An 18,100-nucleotide genomic window follows, 5' to 3' on the forward strand; every position below is an offset into this window, starting at 1 on the left:
TACCAGTTTAACAGACTTCAGACCAAAGTGAAATCGGGACCCAGATTGTGTACCTGCGAAGTGGCAGTGTAGACCTCTCCTCCCCAAACACTTCATCACACTCGTTTAGGTACTCCTTGAGTACAGTGAGCACACGGATCATACGAACCGTCTTTTGCGTCAGGTGCGGGCTGGATTCTTTGTCACCCTTCAGGATAGACACCGTGTCATAGAGGGCCTGCACACAGAAATATAATATCAGTAGAGATACATTTTGTTATACATATTTAAGTCGAGAAATGTAACTAGAGCTTTGTCACAGATGTGACGAATACCCTCACATGCCGCATTGACACAGAATATTTTGCATGTTGTCTTAAAAACAAAACAGCGGACACCATGCTCAATGTTTAATACGCACTAAGTGACCCCGTGACCTGGTTTTTGACCCTGCATGGCTCATGTTCGAACTTGACCTACAAATTATCGACATACAACTTCTGACCAAGTGTGGCGAAGATCGGATGAAAACTACTTGAATTAGAGAGCAAACACCATTCTGAATGTGTAAAACGTAGCCCAGTGACCAAGTTTTTGACCTGGCATGACCCATATTCGAACTTTACCTAGACATCATCTAGATACAACTTCTGACCAAATTTGGTAAAGATCGGATGAAAACTACTTGAATAAGAGAGCGGACACCATGCTCAATGTTTAAAACGCACTAAGTAACCCCATGACCTAGTTTTTGACCTGCCATGACCCATGTTTGAACTCGGCCTAGACATCATCTAGATACAACTTTTGACCAATTTTGGTGAAGCTCTGATGAAAACTACTTGAATTAGAGAGCGGACACCATGCTTAATGTTTAAAACGCACTAAGTGACCCCGTGACCTAGTTTTTGACCCGACAAGGCCCATGTTCGAACTTGGCCTAGATATCATCTAGATACAAATTCTGACCAAGTTAGGTGAAGATCTGATGAAAACTACTTGAATTAGAGAGCGGATACCATGCTCAATATTAAAAAAGCACTAAGTGTCCCCGTGACCTAGTTTTTGACCTGCCATGACCCATGTTCAAACTTGGCCTAGACATCATCTAGATACAACTTCTGACCAAATTTGGTGAAGCTCTGATGAAAACTAATTAAATTAGAGAGCGGACAACATGCTGAATGTTTAAAACGCACTAAGTGACCCTAAGACCTACATGTAGTTTTTGACCTGGCAAGGCCCATGTTCAAACTTGGCCTAGATATCATCTAGATACAACTTCTGACCAAGTTTGGCGAAGATCGGATGAAAATTCTTGAAATAGAGAGCGAACACTTAATACGGACCGACAGACAGACCGACAGACGGACCGACAGACAAGCTCACTCGTATATACCCCCCTAAACTTAGTTTGTGGGGGTATAACAATGTTTCACTTGTTTGATATGTTGCTCATATTGCGATTCAATATATGCCTGTTATAATTGTTGACATTGAAATTCTAAACTATTGTATGAATTTGAAACTATAATTTTGTTTTTGTTCAAGTACTACTTATTTTAAAATTGTTTCACATTTTTTGTATTCATCAACGTTTCATCTGGCATGAAATACATAAATACGATCTTATAGACTCCTTGAAAAATCATGTAAACTTGTACTTCTATAAACAAACAGAAATCTACTTCAGAGACAGTGTTTGTATGCCTTTTCAATGTTGAAGTTTGTACAGGTAATATATATTTCTACCAAAATCGTTCTCATTCTGTCCCTTGTGATTAAACCATTTCTATTATAGCATACAATATACCAATCAAGTTTGTAGCCTTTTCAATGTTGAAGTTTGTACAGGCAATATATTTCTACCAAAATCGTTCTCATTCTGTCCCTTGTGATCAAACCATTTCTGAGTAATCTAAAATGCATGATTTAAAAAGAATTTTGTGTTTCAACTACCATTAAAGTTAAAACATATTTTTTGTCTTTTTTTTCTGATGGCTTTTGCTGTTGTGCGACATGGTGGTATACCTACGGTTTGCGGTAGATGTCGTTAAGCGAAAGTCGTGATAGTTGACTTCATACTGTTTGCGGTAAAGGAGTAAAGGCTAAAAGAAAGTAAACACGCGGATGCGACAGTTTAGGAAAATTTTAGTAAATAAATTCGTACCGAAAGGCGTAGGATATTTAAATGAAGTATTGATTAAAATTGAATAATACTTCCGAGAGGGGATTTTTTCCAATATTTGGGGGAAAAATATATACTCTAGAGATGGGGGAATGGGGCCGGATAACGCCGAATATTTCATATAAAAAAAACACTGAGAGATCTGTGTGGACTCACCTTGAGCCTATCCATGGTGGTCTGTATGAAGTCCCTATGTATCTCAACCTGGTTATGCAATAGACGGGCTCCCAGTTTGGTGAACGTGTTCCTGAGTAGGATGATGGCCTTGTCTGACACATTGTCTGGGGAAAGTGTCACCAACTGGGTGGCGGGAAATAGACAGTTTAATCAGCGTTTTGGGAAAACTGGGTTTAATGCTTGAGCGCAGGGTGTTGTCCCAGATAAGGTGGTGCAGTCTCCACAATCTTGTCAGGGACGACACTTTCACCTTTTATGGTACTTTGGTTTAAAGTATGTCTGTCTCTTTTAAGCACAAATCCATTTCAGGCAGAAAATGTCGTCCTTGATTAGCCCATGTAGACTGCACAGGCTAATCTGCGACAACACTTTATGCACAAGCATTATGCCAATTTTTTCAAGAACAAGACTTTCATGTTAGCCAGAACTTACAGGGACAACTATTTCGCATTGAGTTTCAGAGCCTTAAAAAATGAGCAGCTTCATACAAAAACGGGTCGTATGCCACAGGCTGCCAGAGAAGCTTCAGACCAGCCTAAAATCCGTACAGTCTGGTGAGGACCTTCCCTGTCGTCTACAAATAAACCTTGTGTGACTTCAAAGCAGACATGGAAGCTCCTGACCAGACTGTGCAGTCTGGAGTGGAGCTATTTGCAAGAATAAATGCTTTTTCAACAAGTTGCAAATAGCTATTAAACAACAGACACATAAGCCAATTTGCGATTTTGCTTCCTATTTACAAAGAGGGCAGTATTCAAGCCTACCCTCCACATGTAGTCGTATCCGACCAGTTCACGGTCGTCCATCATGAAGCCGCCCAGCCTCTTCTGTATCAACTTGTTCTCCTTGCTATTAACATGCTTGAAGAAACGCTCAAAACAGCTGCAGCAGATACATACACACTTATTAGCAATATAATTTAAAACTAATTGGGCTTAATGCATGTGTGTAAAGTGTCGTGCTAGATGCATATCAAAGACAACATTTTCGGCTTTTATGGAATTTTTTGTTGAGAGGATGTCCCTTCTTATAACAAGAGCTCGGCTGCGAAAGCTTGTCAGATTTTTTTTTCTTTTTTAGAGGTCACGTTGACCTTTAACTTTGACCTAGTGACCCAAAACTGGGTGTGGCGTGTAGAACTCATCAAGGTGCATCTACTTATGAAGTTTCAAAGTTGTAGGTGGAAGCACTTTGATTAGCCTATGTTAAAGTTTTATATTACAGGTCACAGTGACCTTGACCTTTGACCTAGTGACCCAAAAATGGGTGTTGCGTGTAGAACTCATCAAGGTGCATCTACATATGAAGTTTCAAAGTTGTAGGTGGAAGCACTTTGATTTTAGAGCCAATGTTAAGGTTTGAGCACGACGCCTACGGCGGACAATGAGCTGGCTATGACAATACCTCGGTTTTCCAGGTTAGACGGATAGTGTCGTCCCCCCTGAGCTGGGGCGACTTTAAGTACATGCATTATCCTGGCTTACCCCAAGAGAGGCTCAATTTGGTTCAATTAAACAGAATTGATAAATTGAAAAAAAAATAACAAAGAGCTTTAACAGTTATAAATTAACATTGTTGAATATCTAAACATAGCTACAATTGTTACAAATGGTTTAATTAGCAGCCAAATTATTGATTTTAAGGCCCATGAGCTAAGTCACAGACAAAACAGCCGTCCACTACGGGGTAATGAACTCCATGTGTTTCATAAACTTAGCTTAAGGACTGTACAGTTTTGGCATGATCCATATTTTATATTGGTAGCCATAGCAACCACAAATTTTTGTCCGATGAAAAAAATGTTAAAATAATGTGCAAACTCCCTATATCGCCCTTCATCAACATGCTGGGATTCATCAACCCAACTTCAGTACTATTTGAATTGCCCCAGAATCAAGATTTTAGTTATAGGTTATTTCTACAGCCATATCAACCACAATTTTGGTTGCATGAAAACCTAAGATGTCATGTGTATTCTGCAGATGTCCCTCTATCAACAAACCGAGTTTTATCAATCTAACTTCATAGTTTTTTTTAAACAGTTATCTCAGGATTCAGATTAGGACTGGCAGATCAGGGATAAAGGGACTCAAAAGCTCTGAAGGTTGATACATCACTTGTTAATTCATTTTATGTTGGTTTAGCGGCCAGCTAGATTTACAAAGCATAATTTGCAAATCAGTTTGTGCTTAGAATCCTTAAGTACGGCAAGAACCACAACTCACTCTGCTAGGGAGAATTACCACTGCCTGTCAGCAGCTGACGAAAAATTATTCTGCACTAGCAGTGAGTATATATATCCTCTAGCGGTGATTGTATATACCAGCTTGTAAGATGGCTAGTCTAGTGTTTATCATTGAAATCTGTACATAATGGCTGCTTTCAGGGAAAACGGGGCTTAATGCATCTCAAATAAGATAAGCCTGTGTACACTGATTAGCCTGTGCAATGCGCACAAGCTAATCAAGGACGACAACAGCAAACAACTTCAGTGCCTTCAGCGCTTTGATTAAATACATGTCATTGTATCAAACATTAAATACATGTCATTGTATCAAACCTTAAATCAATTTGGATGAAGTTTTAACACTTTCCCGCATAAGAAGCCAAGTGAAAATGGCGTTTGCAACCAGTATAAAACCAGAACAGCCTGTAAGTAACTCGCAGTCTGTTCAGGTTTTATCCTGTTTGCTGCTCATCAGTCACAAGGGTTGGAAACGAAGACTTTAACACTCGAATTTAGTAAGAAGGGTATTGAATTAAATTTAACTTTCTATGGGACTTCAAGTGCAAAAAAATAGATATCTTAGTGGTAAAGGGTTAAACAAAGAACTAAGTCGCAAACATGCAAGTTATTATACTTAAATATTTGACAGATAGGTTATGAGAAGCTTGAGGTGACATAAACAAGTGCTATGGTTATTTACTTCATTCCATTTTCTGTCAGCTGACTAGGGTCAAATTGTAGCACATTCTTCTCAAATAATTATCTGGATATAAATCTGGTTCATCACCCATCAACTGCAATAGGAAACACATTAGATGAAATCTTCTTATTTGCTCATATATATATACAAAGGCCCAAGCAAGATGTTTTAAACAAGAAAAAAGGTCATTGTAATACTTGGGGATGATTTATTTAATTTCTTTATAATACCCAAAAGTATACATTTGTTTTTGTATTGTTTTTAATTAATACTGTTACAGGCTTTAACCTATATTAACAATATATATCAAGATGTATCACTGAAAAAAACAGGGTCAAAAAAGGTCATATTCACACACTAAATGGAATTTATAAAATAACTTGTAAGGCATTTCACTAAAATATATTGACCAACAATTAACTAGAGCGTTGTCACAGATGTGACGAATACCCCCACATGAAGAGCAGATGAAAAGTACTTGAAATAGGGAACACCATGCTGAATGTTTAAAACGCACTTAGTGACCCCATGACCTAGTTTTTGGCCCAGCATGGCCCATGTTCAAACATGGCCTAGAGATCATCTAGATAAAAGTTCTGACCAAATTTGGTGAAGAGCAGATGATAAGTTCTTGAAATAGAGAGCAGACACCATACTGAATGTATAAAACCCATTAAGTGACCCAGTGACCTAGTTTTTGACCCGGCTTTGCCCATGTTCGAGCATGGCATAGAGACCATCTATATAAAACCTCTGACCAAGTTCGGTAAAGATGTAATTGAATGTTAAAGTTCATTTTGCTTTATAAATACTCTTCAAACAGAATTCGGCAGTTATCGAGCGTAATTGTATTTATAAGTTCTGTGTAATGGAACTAGTCTTATTATAGTTAATGCTTCATTCTTAAGTAAGCACGTTAACTAAAACTAGAGCTTTGTCACAGAGGTGACGAATACCCCCACATGCCCCATTGACACAGAATATTGTGCATGTTGTCTTCACAAAAAAACAGCGGAAACCATGCTCAATGTTATATATAAAATGAACTAAGTGACCCTGTGACCTAGTTTGTGACCCGGCATGGCCCATGTTCAAACTGGGCCTAGACATCATCTAGATACAACTTCTGACCAAGTTTGATGCAGCTCGGATGAAAACTACTTGAATTAGAGAGCGGACATCATGCTCAATTTTAAAACGCATTAAGTGACCCCGTGACCTAGTTTTTGACCCCCCATGACCCATATTAAAACTTGACATAGCCAATATCTAGATACAACATCTGACCAAGTTTGGTGAAGATCTTATGAAAACAACTTGAATTAGAGAGCGGACAGTTAATACGGGCCGACCGACTGACCGACAGACAGAGAGACCAACAGAGTTCACTCCTACATACCCCTCTAAACTTTGTTTGTGGGGGTATAATAAGTATTGAAACAGCAAAGGCAAAATTATGAACTATTCTCCAGCATGTATTTAAAGAATGTACAGACAAGTACAGACAAGTATTGCTGAAGCGAGGTTTCCACTTGTTTGTGTAGAATTACTGTATTAAATAGACTCACTGATTTTACTTATGACGCAACACTTTAATTATGTTCTTATTCTTCATTGTTCCTTTTTATGATAGTATTTTACTTCAATAATTACACTCAAAGTCTCACAATATTATCCAATAAGTTCCACTATATTATCCAAATGGTTTAGCTCTTTTATATTGTCCATTTCTATATGCTGGTCAAAATTAAACTGTCCCTAAATACTGAAACTGCTGGAGAATGTATTGTCTGTTTTTGTCAAGGATGTACAACAGTGACAATTTAACTGATATCCATAGAGTCCATTAGCAAAGTTTATCAAAAACACCAACATGAGGTGTGGAAAATTTACTCCCATTTCCTGCCAAAAGTGGATTGTAAAACAAGAGATGTGTTTGTCAGAAACACAACGCCCCCTACTCAGGGTTCCCAGCGTTTTGTATGAACACAATTTCCAGATTTTCCCCTGATTTTTCCCTGATGGAAAATAAAAAATTCAAGGATCATAATTTCAACCTATTTCTTGTTTTAGACACCCTCAATAAATATATACAGGGGCTTCACAGCTGCAATATGAACAGAGGGAAAGAGAGAAAGAAGTAGGCATTTACAAATACATGTAGTACACTAAGCTACATGTATACTACAAAGCCACCATAGCCATTCAGATCAATTGATTTGCTGTTTTATCTTAATGGAATCTTCGACACAAGTTGGGAAAGTCTGAATTAGCAAAATTCTCCGATTTTTTCCTGATTTCAAGCTTTTTTCCTAAAATCTCTGACTTTTCTCTGCCTGGAAAAAGTCTTTTTCCAGGTTTCCCTGATTTCCAGGTTGGCTGGGAACCCTGCTACTGCGCCGCTTTGATACACGTTTGTTTTTGGACCTTTGACCATGAAGAATGACATTGACCTTGACTTTTAACCACTTAAAATGTGCAACTCAACACAAGCATGCCAAATATCTAGTTGCTATGTAAAGGGCCATAGAAGTTATGAGCATTTTTCGAAACCTAAATGCGCAACCTAAATCCTAAATCCAAAGTGTGACGGGAAGACAGACGGACAGACGGTCTGATCACTATATGCCCTCCTTCGGGGGCATAAAAAAGAGTAATTGTTGCACTAAGAAAACATGATATAATAAAACAAGAGCTGTCACCATAGGATGACATATGCCCCATACAAACGCTTTGATAGAAGTAATGATCATTTTTCGAAACTTAAACGCAGATTTTGAAACCTAAAAGCGAACCCTTAGTTCAAGATGAAGATCACAAGGTCAAAATGTTAGTGGGTATGGAAAGGTTTTGTCCATATACACATGCATGCCAAATATGAAGGTTATATCTCAAGGGACATAGAAGTCATCAGAATTTTTCGAAACCTAAATGCAGATTTCTAAACCTAAATAAGGACCCTAAGTTCAAGGTGAAGGTCATAGGGGTCAAAATTTGTATGCATATGGAAAGGCCTTGTCCAAATACACATGCATACCAAATATGAAGGCTTAACGCAGATTTGGAAACCTACATGCAGACCCTAAGTTCAAGGTCAAGGTCAAGGTCACAGGGATCAAAATTGTCGTGTGTATGGAAAAGCCTTGTCCATATACACATGCATACCAAATATGAAGGCTTTATCTCAAGGGACAGAGAGGTTATGAGCATTTTTTGAAACCTTAATGCAGATTTCGAAACCTATATGCTGACCCTAAGTTCAAGGTGAAGGTCACAGGTGTCAACATTTTTGTGCGTATGGAAAGGCCTTGTCCATATAAACATGCATAACAAATATGAAGGTTATATCTCAAGGGGCATAGAAGTTATAAGCATTTTAAGAAACCCAAACGCAAAGTGTGACTGAAGGACAGACGGACGGACGGTCCGATCACTATATGCCCTCCTTCGGGGGCATAAAATAAAAAAAACAGGAAAGCATGGCAATACAATATTATCCACACCAATGTGCAACATGAAGCAAATACCTTCGCAAACCACTTCAAGCAGGCCTCTTTGTCCAAGGTGTAGATAGAGTTCTCTACCAGACAGTGCCAGATCTGAAATGTAAGATACATGAGCATCATTCTGGGAAAACTGGCATTAATGCATGTGCGTAAAGTATTGTCCCAGGGATGACACTGCTGCTTTTATGGTATGTTTCCTTTCAAGGAAGTCCCTTCTTAGTCAAAATCTAGTCCATGCAGAAAGTGTCGTCCCCAAATGGACCCCATTTAGCACTCTACACACATGGATAAAGCCAGGTTTCCCTGGAAAGCAGCTCAAATGTCAAGCAGCTTATCAAATTTATGGAATAAAAGAATTCCCTGAAAGCACTGCTAAATATGGAGCAATGAATGCAAGAATTGTAGTTTGTAACAAGAGCAACGCATAACGCGTGCCAACGCTCTGCTGAAGGTGCATTTTTTAATAAAGTTTTACAGTGACCTTGACCTTCGACCTAGTGGCCCAAAAATGGCTGTGGCGTTTAGAACTCATCAAGGTTCATCTACATATGAAGTTTCAATGTTGTAGGTGGAAGCACTTTTATTTTAGAGCACAATGTGCAAGTTTTAGCACAACGCCGGTGGACGGCGGATGACATGACGAGCTGGCTATGACAATACCTCGGGTTTTCTCCGAACTTAAAACTAAGCCTAACATTCAAAAGTGTTTTCAGGATTAGAATTAACAAAACAAGTTGCAAACAGGATGCTACAAAAGTAAAGGCCAGATAAGTTTATTTAAGATACAACAAGACTATTGCCAAGCAATATATTTCCTCTACCGGGTCCACCATTGTCAGATTTACAAAAATCTGAAGTAGGTTCAAAATGAAAAGATGTGCATAATCTCCATATTTCCATCTGACCATGTTTCAAGTTTCATGAATACATATGAAGAACTTTAAAAAGTTATCGCAGGATCCAGAAAAGTGACACAGACAGACAGACAGACAGACAGACTGACTGACAGACGTACAGAGCGCAAACCATAAGTCCCCTCCATTGAAACATGTAGGGGACAATAAAAGTACATAAAACTAGCAATTTATTTATCAATATTCTAATATTACGTGAGCTCATGTATTTACTTTTGATTACAGTGATTTCTTACCTGTTGAGCCTCAGATTTCCACAACCAGAGCTGTCCTTCCTTTAGCCAGAACATGTCAGTATATAAACAGAGTACAATGTATATCCTGTATCAATTTAGCACAGGCTAATCAGGGATGATGCTTCCAGCTTTTATAAAAAACTGTTTAAAGGAAATCTTTTCTAAATGAAAATCCAGTATAGTCGGCAAATGTTGTCCATGATTAGCCTGCGCACACTGCACAGGCTTATCTGGGATGACCCTACATACATGCATTAAGCACCATTTTCCCAGAGTAAGGCTCATTTCAAGGATCAACAAAAGATGTGTTTGTCAGAAACATAATGCCCCCTATTGCACCGCTTTGAAATACAATTTAAATATATCATTTGGCAGGTTTAGTAATTATCTCCCTTATTAAAGCTTATTACTTCCCTTGGATTCTATTTTTTATTTTTGACCTTGAAGGATGACCTTGACCTTTCACCACTCAAAATGTGCAGCTTCATGAGATACACATGCATGCCAAATATCAAGTTGCTATATTCAATATTGCAAAAGTTATTGCCAATGTTGAAGTTTTCGAACGGACACACAGACAGACAGACAAACGGACTGACAGTTCAACTGCTATATGCCACCCTACCGGGGGCATAATAAGTCACTTAAAATAGCCATATACCTCAAGAAACCAAGCATGTCTTGCACCTGAACAACATGATTAAATCTGCCATCATGGAGGATGTTTTCTGGCTCCACATTTGGGTGTTCTGTAAAAGAGGTAAGCAATATTAGTACTGCGTCTAAATGACAATTGAGTTCTGAAGTGTAAAACCACACAGAACATCACTAGTTATGGCATCCGCAAAGCAAGTTAAGATCCCCACTGTCGGAGCATTCTCAAGATCCCCCCCCCTTAAACAGGCAAAGTACTTGTTTTACCCAGGAAAGGAACTCGAGAGCCTCTCAGTAAGTCACACACTTCAATGTAATCAAGCTAAACGAAAATGGGATTAAACCACTACCATCATTTGTCACTTGAAAGAATACCAAGACCCGCATTATTTATATTTTATGACCAACAGTTTAAAGTACTTTTCAACAGGCAAGAAGCCATAAGAAAAATACATTTCTGTATGATGGTGTTGCACCTTAAGCCTTTGGCTTACTGAATATTGTATCTTAATAAGAATCTGTTTCCTGGATATAAATGAATATAAAAAGTCCATAGAAGGGAAAAAAAGTTTGAACTCATCATTGCACCTGGACAAGTTTTGCTTAATGTTTATTAGAAACTTTAGTTTTTCTCATACATTTGATTACATTTACATTTTATTGATATGATTTCAATAATGTCTATTTCCTGAAGGTAGTCTCTGAAGCAAAGCCAACGTTCAAAATAATGAAAATACAAAAAACAAGATGTGTTTGTGAAACACAATGTCCCCTTATATATGACCTTGACCTTGTAAAGGATGACCTTGACCTTGTGAAGGATGACCTTGACCTTTCACCACTCAAAATGTGCAGCTCCATGAGATACAAATGCATGCCAAATATCAAGTTGCTATCTTCAATATTGCAAAAGTATTCATAAAAAAAGCGATTTGGGCCACATATATCTGACCTCTGACCTTGAAGGATGACCTTGACCTTGACCTTTCTACACTCAAAATGTGCAGCTCCATTAGATACACATGCATGCCAAATATCAAGTTGCTATCTTTAATATTGCAAAAGAACTCATAAAATAAGCGATTTGGGCCACATATATTTGACCTCTGACCTTGAAGGATGACCTTGACTTTTCAACACTCAAAATGTGCAGCTCCATAAGATACACATGCATGCCAAATATCAAGTTGCTATCTTCAATATTGCAAAAGTCTTCATAAAATGAGAGATTTTGGCCACATATATTTGACCTCTGACCTTGAAGGATGACCTTGACCTTGACCTTTCACCATTCAAAATGTGCAGCTTCATAAGATACACATGCATGCCAAATATAAAGTTGCTATCTTCAATATAGCAAAAGTTATTGCAAAATGTTAAAGTTGGCGCAAACAGACCAACAGACCAACAGACAGACCAACAGACAGACAGACAGGGCAAAAACAATATGTCCCCCACTACTATAGTGGGGGACATAAAAATGTTTAATAGTGCAATTGTTTTACTTAACTACATGTATATTATAAGGATAAAAACAAACATCGAGATTTTTATTTATCCAGAAAACATGATGCATCCACTGATTTACCTTCTGCACAGATTTTAGCATCCAGTGATTTTTCATTTGGCATAGATTATAGAATCAGTGATTTACCTTTGGCACAGATTCTAGTATCCACTGATTCACCTTTGGCATAAATTCTTGAATCCAGTGATTTACCTTTGGCATAGATTCTAGCATCCACTGATTAACCTTTGGTATAGATGCTAGAATCCAGTGATTTACCTTTGGCATAGATTCTAGCTTCCACTGATTTACCTTTTGCACAGTTTCTAGCATCCACTGATTTACCTTTGGCAGATAATCTAGCTTTGTTCACACTTACCTTTGGCATATATTCTAGCTTTGTTCACACTTACCTTTGGCATTGATTCCAGCTCTGTTAACACTTACTTTTGGCATTGATTCTAGCTTTGTTCACACTTACCTTTGGCAAAGAGTCTAGCTTTGTTCATATATGCTGCGAGATTCTGTACCACACCCGTCACGATGTTGTGGTTGGCTTGGAGCAGGCTGATGATTGTGTTGCGGTAGTACACATGAGACACTCTATTTGGAACATGTGGGTAGCTCTGAGGTGCCTGGAGTATAGGTAAAGACAACTTTTATTTGAACCTAAATCTGGGAAAATGGGATATAATGCATGTGCGAAAAGTGTTATCCAAGATTAGACTGTGCAGTCTGCACAGGCTTATCTGATACACTTTCTGCCTTGATTGGATTTTATTTTAGATACAACTTTCTTTAAACTAAAAATTCCATAAAAGCGTATATATGTCATCCCTGATTAGCTGTGCAGATTGCACCGACTTACCTGGGATGACAATATAGACACATGCATTAAAACCATTTTCCCACAGAGAGGCTCATACAAATTCAATAGCAGAGAGTGGGTTGATTTATAAAAGCACAAATTATGTCCATGGATTGGAATCATCTTTTTTAAACTTTTGTTAATAAAATGATGACAGTTTCAAACACCATAAAGTAAATGTTTCACAATTCAAACCTATGCATTATAATAATATTACTTATTATAGTATAATTATTACTATGAAAACTGTGTTCGCTGAAATAAATTTAATTAAAAGCTTTAACAAGATGTGCAATTAAGAAAATACATGCCTACAGGTAAAGCTAAACATATGCGACATATCTTAGTTTGCATGAGTGGAGAGAAAAACCAAACAGACATAGAAACAATATAATAATAATGTATAGACTGAATTCAGCAAGGTAAACATGTTATGGAGATGTCTTAGATTATTGCATGTGCCTTGCAACAAAGAGTGTCTCAGTATCCAAGCTTAAATAAAAATGTCTTAATTAAATAAGAAGAAAGCTTCAAACTATTTTAGCCGCACACCGAAAAAACTGGGTTTAATGCATGTGCATAGACTGTTGTCCCAGTTTGTCCTGTGAAGTCCCAACAGGCTAATCAGGGACAACATTTTCCGCCTAAAGTGTATTTTCTCTCAGAATATACCTCCTTACAACAACAAATACCATAAAAGCATAAAGTGTCATCCCTGATTAGCCTGTGTGGACTGCACAGGCTAATCTGGGACAATGCTTAATGCAAATGCATTAAGGCCAGTTTTCCCAGAGTGCAGCTAATTTCCATGAGTAGTTAGTACCTCAGGGAAAAGCTGGCAGATCTCTCTGATCTGTTTGAGGGCAGGCAGGACCCACTTGTCGTTCTTGATCTCCTCAGCGCACTTGTTGATCCAGCTCATCTTCTGGGCGTCACGGTCCTGCTGTAAACAGAAACATGCCATCATGAGCAAACCAAATCATTAAACCTTTTACCACTTAAATACGTATTTTGGCGAATTTGTAGTCCTTTTAAATGTTTTATTTAATTAAATACCTTTCTTATCTAATTCAAGTTTTAAAGGCTTCATTTCAAACCCTTAGTTATTGATGAGCAGCACACAGCATTAAACCTAAACAGACTGCGAGTTACTCGTTGTATGCTGGTTGCAAAAGCAATTTTCACTTTGCTTCTTATGAGGGAAAGTGTTAAGGGGCAGAGCTCCAGCAAGGCCTAAACGTAGGGAAGCAGCGCCCTGCCGCCCCATGGTCCCACCCTCTCCACTTGGATCCCCACCAAGCACTTTTTTGATATGTCACATTATTATACAAAAAATTGTATCTGAAAGTTTAAATTAATAAATAAAACATTCACAGAGGAACGAGTTTAATTAATAAAATATAATATAATGTTTAAAAAATAAATTCATGTTATATAAAACATTAACTAATAAAACATCTAACACAATGAAAATATGTAACATGGATATTACGACCACACGTTTAATTGCCCTTTTGACAAATAAACACCCTGCCTTTTACAAATTCATAGCTGAAGCATTGTAATCGGCCATCGGCATGTGAACTCATGCATATTGCCTTCCCTTCTGAGTTAAGCTCTAACACCACAGAAGGATTTGGCAGTATTCAAACATAGCTTGTGGAACATATTGAAAAATATGATCTTTAAATAATAAATATTTCATTAGTCACAAAATGTAATACCCATTACTAGTCAATATACGAGTACCACATATACAATTATCCACCTGAATGCATTATTGTCTTTGAGAACAATGGGTATGTTACATATTTAAAGAGAGAGTATGTAGTTACACTGTGGATCTGATTCTGAGGTTGAACTATTAGAGATCTAGGAACACGGCTTAATTCAAGTGCGTGAAGTGTCATCAAAGATTAGCTCGAGCAGTCTGCATAAAGCATATCATGAAAAACGCTTATGGCCTATATGGAATTTTTATTTTAAAAAGAAATCTATTCTAAGCCATATCTAAACCATACCAGTCATTAAGTGTTCTCCTGATTACGTGTGCAGAATGTGGACTGTTACGCACGTGTGTCAAGCCAAGTTTACCCAGAATGCGGCTTATATAATGTTGCTTACCTTACTGCATCTGTTGTCCAGGATCTTGATATGCGGCTCATTTAATGTTGCTTACCTGACTGCATCTGTAGTCCAGGATCTTGATATGTGGCTCATTTAATGTTGTTTACCTGACTGCATCTGTTGTCCAGGATCTTGATATGCGGCTCATTTAATGTTGCTTACCTGACTGCATCTGTTGTCCAGGATCTTGATATGCGGCTCATTTAATGTTGCTTACCTGATTGCATCTGTTGTCCAGGATCTTGATATGCGGCTCATTTAATGTTGCTTACCTGACTGCATCTGTAGTCGAGGATCTTTATATGCGGCTCATGTAATGTTGCTTACCTGACTGCATCTGTAGTCAATGATCTTGATATTTGGCTATTTTGAGGTTGCTTACCTGACTGCAGCTGTAGTCCAGGATCTTGATATTTGGCTATTTTGAGGTTGCTAAACTGACTGCAGCTGTAGTCAAGGATCTTGAGATACAGCTCATTTAATGTCGCTTATCTGACTGCATCGACTGTAGTCAAGGACCTTGATATGCATCTTATTTTGGGGTGCTTACCTGTCTGCATCTGTAGTCCAGGATCTTGCAATGCGGCTCATTTAATGTCGCTTACCTGATTGCAGCTGTAGTCCAGGATCTCAATATGCGGCTCATTTAAGGTTGCTTACCTGACTGCATCTGTAGTCCAGGATCTTGATATGCGGCTCATTTAAGGTTGCTTACCTGACTGCATCTGTAGTCCAGGATCTTGATATGCGGCTCATTTAAGGTTGCTTACCTGACTGCATCTGTAGTCCAGGATCTTGATATGCGGCTCATTTAATGTTGCTTACCTGACTGCAGATGTAGTCCAGGATCTTGATATGTGGCTCATTTAAGGTCGCTTACCTGACTGCAGATGAAGTCCAGGATCTTGATATAAGGCTCATTTAAGGTTGCTTACCTGACTGCATCTGAAGTGCAGGATCTTGATATTTGGCTCATTTAAGGTTGCTTACCTGACTGCAGCTGTAGTCAAAGATCTTGATATGTGGCTCATTCAAGGTTGCTTACTTGACCGAAGCTGTAGTCCAGGATCTTGAAATGTGGCTCATTTAATGTTGTTTACCTGACTGCAGCTGTAGTCCAGAATCTTGAAATGTGGCTCATTTAATGTCGCTTACCTGACTGCAGATGAAGTCCAGGACCTTGATATGTGGCTCATTTAAGGTTGATTACCTGACTGCATCTGTAGTCAAAGATCTTGATATTTGTCTCATATAAGGTTGCTTACCTGACTGCTGCTGTAGTCCAGGATCTTGATATGTGGCTCCTTTAAGGTTGCTTACCTGACAGCAGCTGTAGTCCAGGATGTAGATAAGCGGCTCATTAAATGTTGCTTACCTGACTGCAGCTGTAGTCCAGGATCTTGATATGCAGCTAATTTAATGTTGCTTACATGACTGCATGTGTAGTCCAGGATCTTGAAATGCGGCTCATTTAAAGTTACTTACCTGACTGCAGCTGTAGTCAAGGATCTTGATATGAGGCTCATTTAAGGTTGCACCTTATTTCAGCTGTAGTCCATGATCTTGATATGAGGCTCATTTAAGTTTGCTTACCTGACTGCAGTCTAGTCCAGGATCTTGGTATGCCGCTCATTTAATGTTGCTTACCTGACTGCAGCTCTAGTCAAGGATCTTGATATGCGGCTCATTTAAGGTTGCTTACCTGACTGCAGCTGTAGTCAAGGATCTTGATATGCAGCTCATTTAATGTTGTTTACCTGACTGAATCTGTAGTCAAGGATCTTAATATACCGCTTATTTAATGTTGCTTACTTGACTGCAGCTGTAGTCCAGGATCTTGATATGAGGCTCATTTAACGTTGCAAACCTGACTGCAGCTGTAGTCCAGGATCTTGATATGTGGCTCATTAAATGTAACTTACCTGACTGCAGCTGTAGTCCAGGATCTTGATATGTGGCTCATTAAATGCCACTTACCTGACTGCAGCTGTAGTCCAGGATCTTAATATGTGGCTCATTAAATGCCACTTACCTGACTGCAGCTGTAGTCCAGGATCTTGATATGTGGCTCATTCAATGTTGCTTACCTGACTGCAGCTGTAGTCCAGGAACTTGATACGCGGCTCATTAAATGTAACTTACCTGACTGCAGCTGTAGTCCAGGATCTTGATATGTAGCTCATTAAATGCCACTTACCTGACTGCAGCTGTAGTACAGGATCTTGATATGAGGCTCATTTAACGTTGCTAACCTGACTGCAGCTGTTGTCCAGGATCTTTATATGCGGCTCATTCAATGTCCCTTACCTGACTGCATCTGTAGTCCAGGATCTTGATATGTGGCTCATTAAATGTCACTTACCTGACTGCAGCTGTAGAACAGGGTCTTAATATGCAGCTCATTCAATGTCGCTTATCTGACTGCATCTGTAGTCAAGGATCTTGATATGCGGCTCATTTAATGTCACTTACCTGACCGCAGATGTAGTCAAGGATCTTGATATGTGACTCATTTAATGTCACTTACCTGACTGCAGCTGTAGTCCAGGATCTTGAAATGTGGCTCATTAAATGCCACTCACCTGACTGCATCTGTAGTCAAGGATCTTAATATACGGCTTATTTCATGTTGCTTACTTGACTGCAGCTGTAGTCCAGGATCTTGATGAGGCTCATTTAACGTTGCAAACCTGACTGCAGCTGTAGTCCAGGATCTTGATATGTGGCTCATAAAATGTTGCTTACCTGACTGCAGCTGTAGTCCAGGATCTTGATATTTGGCTCATTAAATGTAACTTACCTGACTGCAGCTGTAGTCCGGGATCTTGATATGTGGCTCATTAAATGCCACTTACCTGACTGCAGCTGTAGTCCAGAATCTTGATATGAGGCTCATTTAACGTTGCTAACCTGACTGCAGCTGTAGTCCAGGATCTTAATAAGCGGCTCATTTAATGTCCCTTACCTGACTGCAGCTGTAGTCCAGGATCTTGATATGTGGCTCATTAAATGTCACT

General features: G+C 38.7%; 1 pseudogene; it reads right to left on the bottom strand.

Moving 5' to 3' along the window:
• LOC127852434 (probable ubiquitin carboxyl-terminal hydrolase FAF-X) overlaps window positions 1-18,100 on the bottom strand; it is a 121,425-nt pseudogene that overhangs the window by 37,344 nt on the left and 65,981 nt on the right.

Source organism: Dreissena polymorpha, chromosome 12 (assembly GCF_020536995.1).
Source record: "Dreissena polymorpha isolate Duluth1 chromosome 12, UMN_Dpol_1.0, whole genome shotgun sequence".
NCBI lineage: Eukaryota > Metazoa > Mollusca > Bivalvia > Myida > Dreissenidae > Dreissena > Dreissena polymorpha.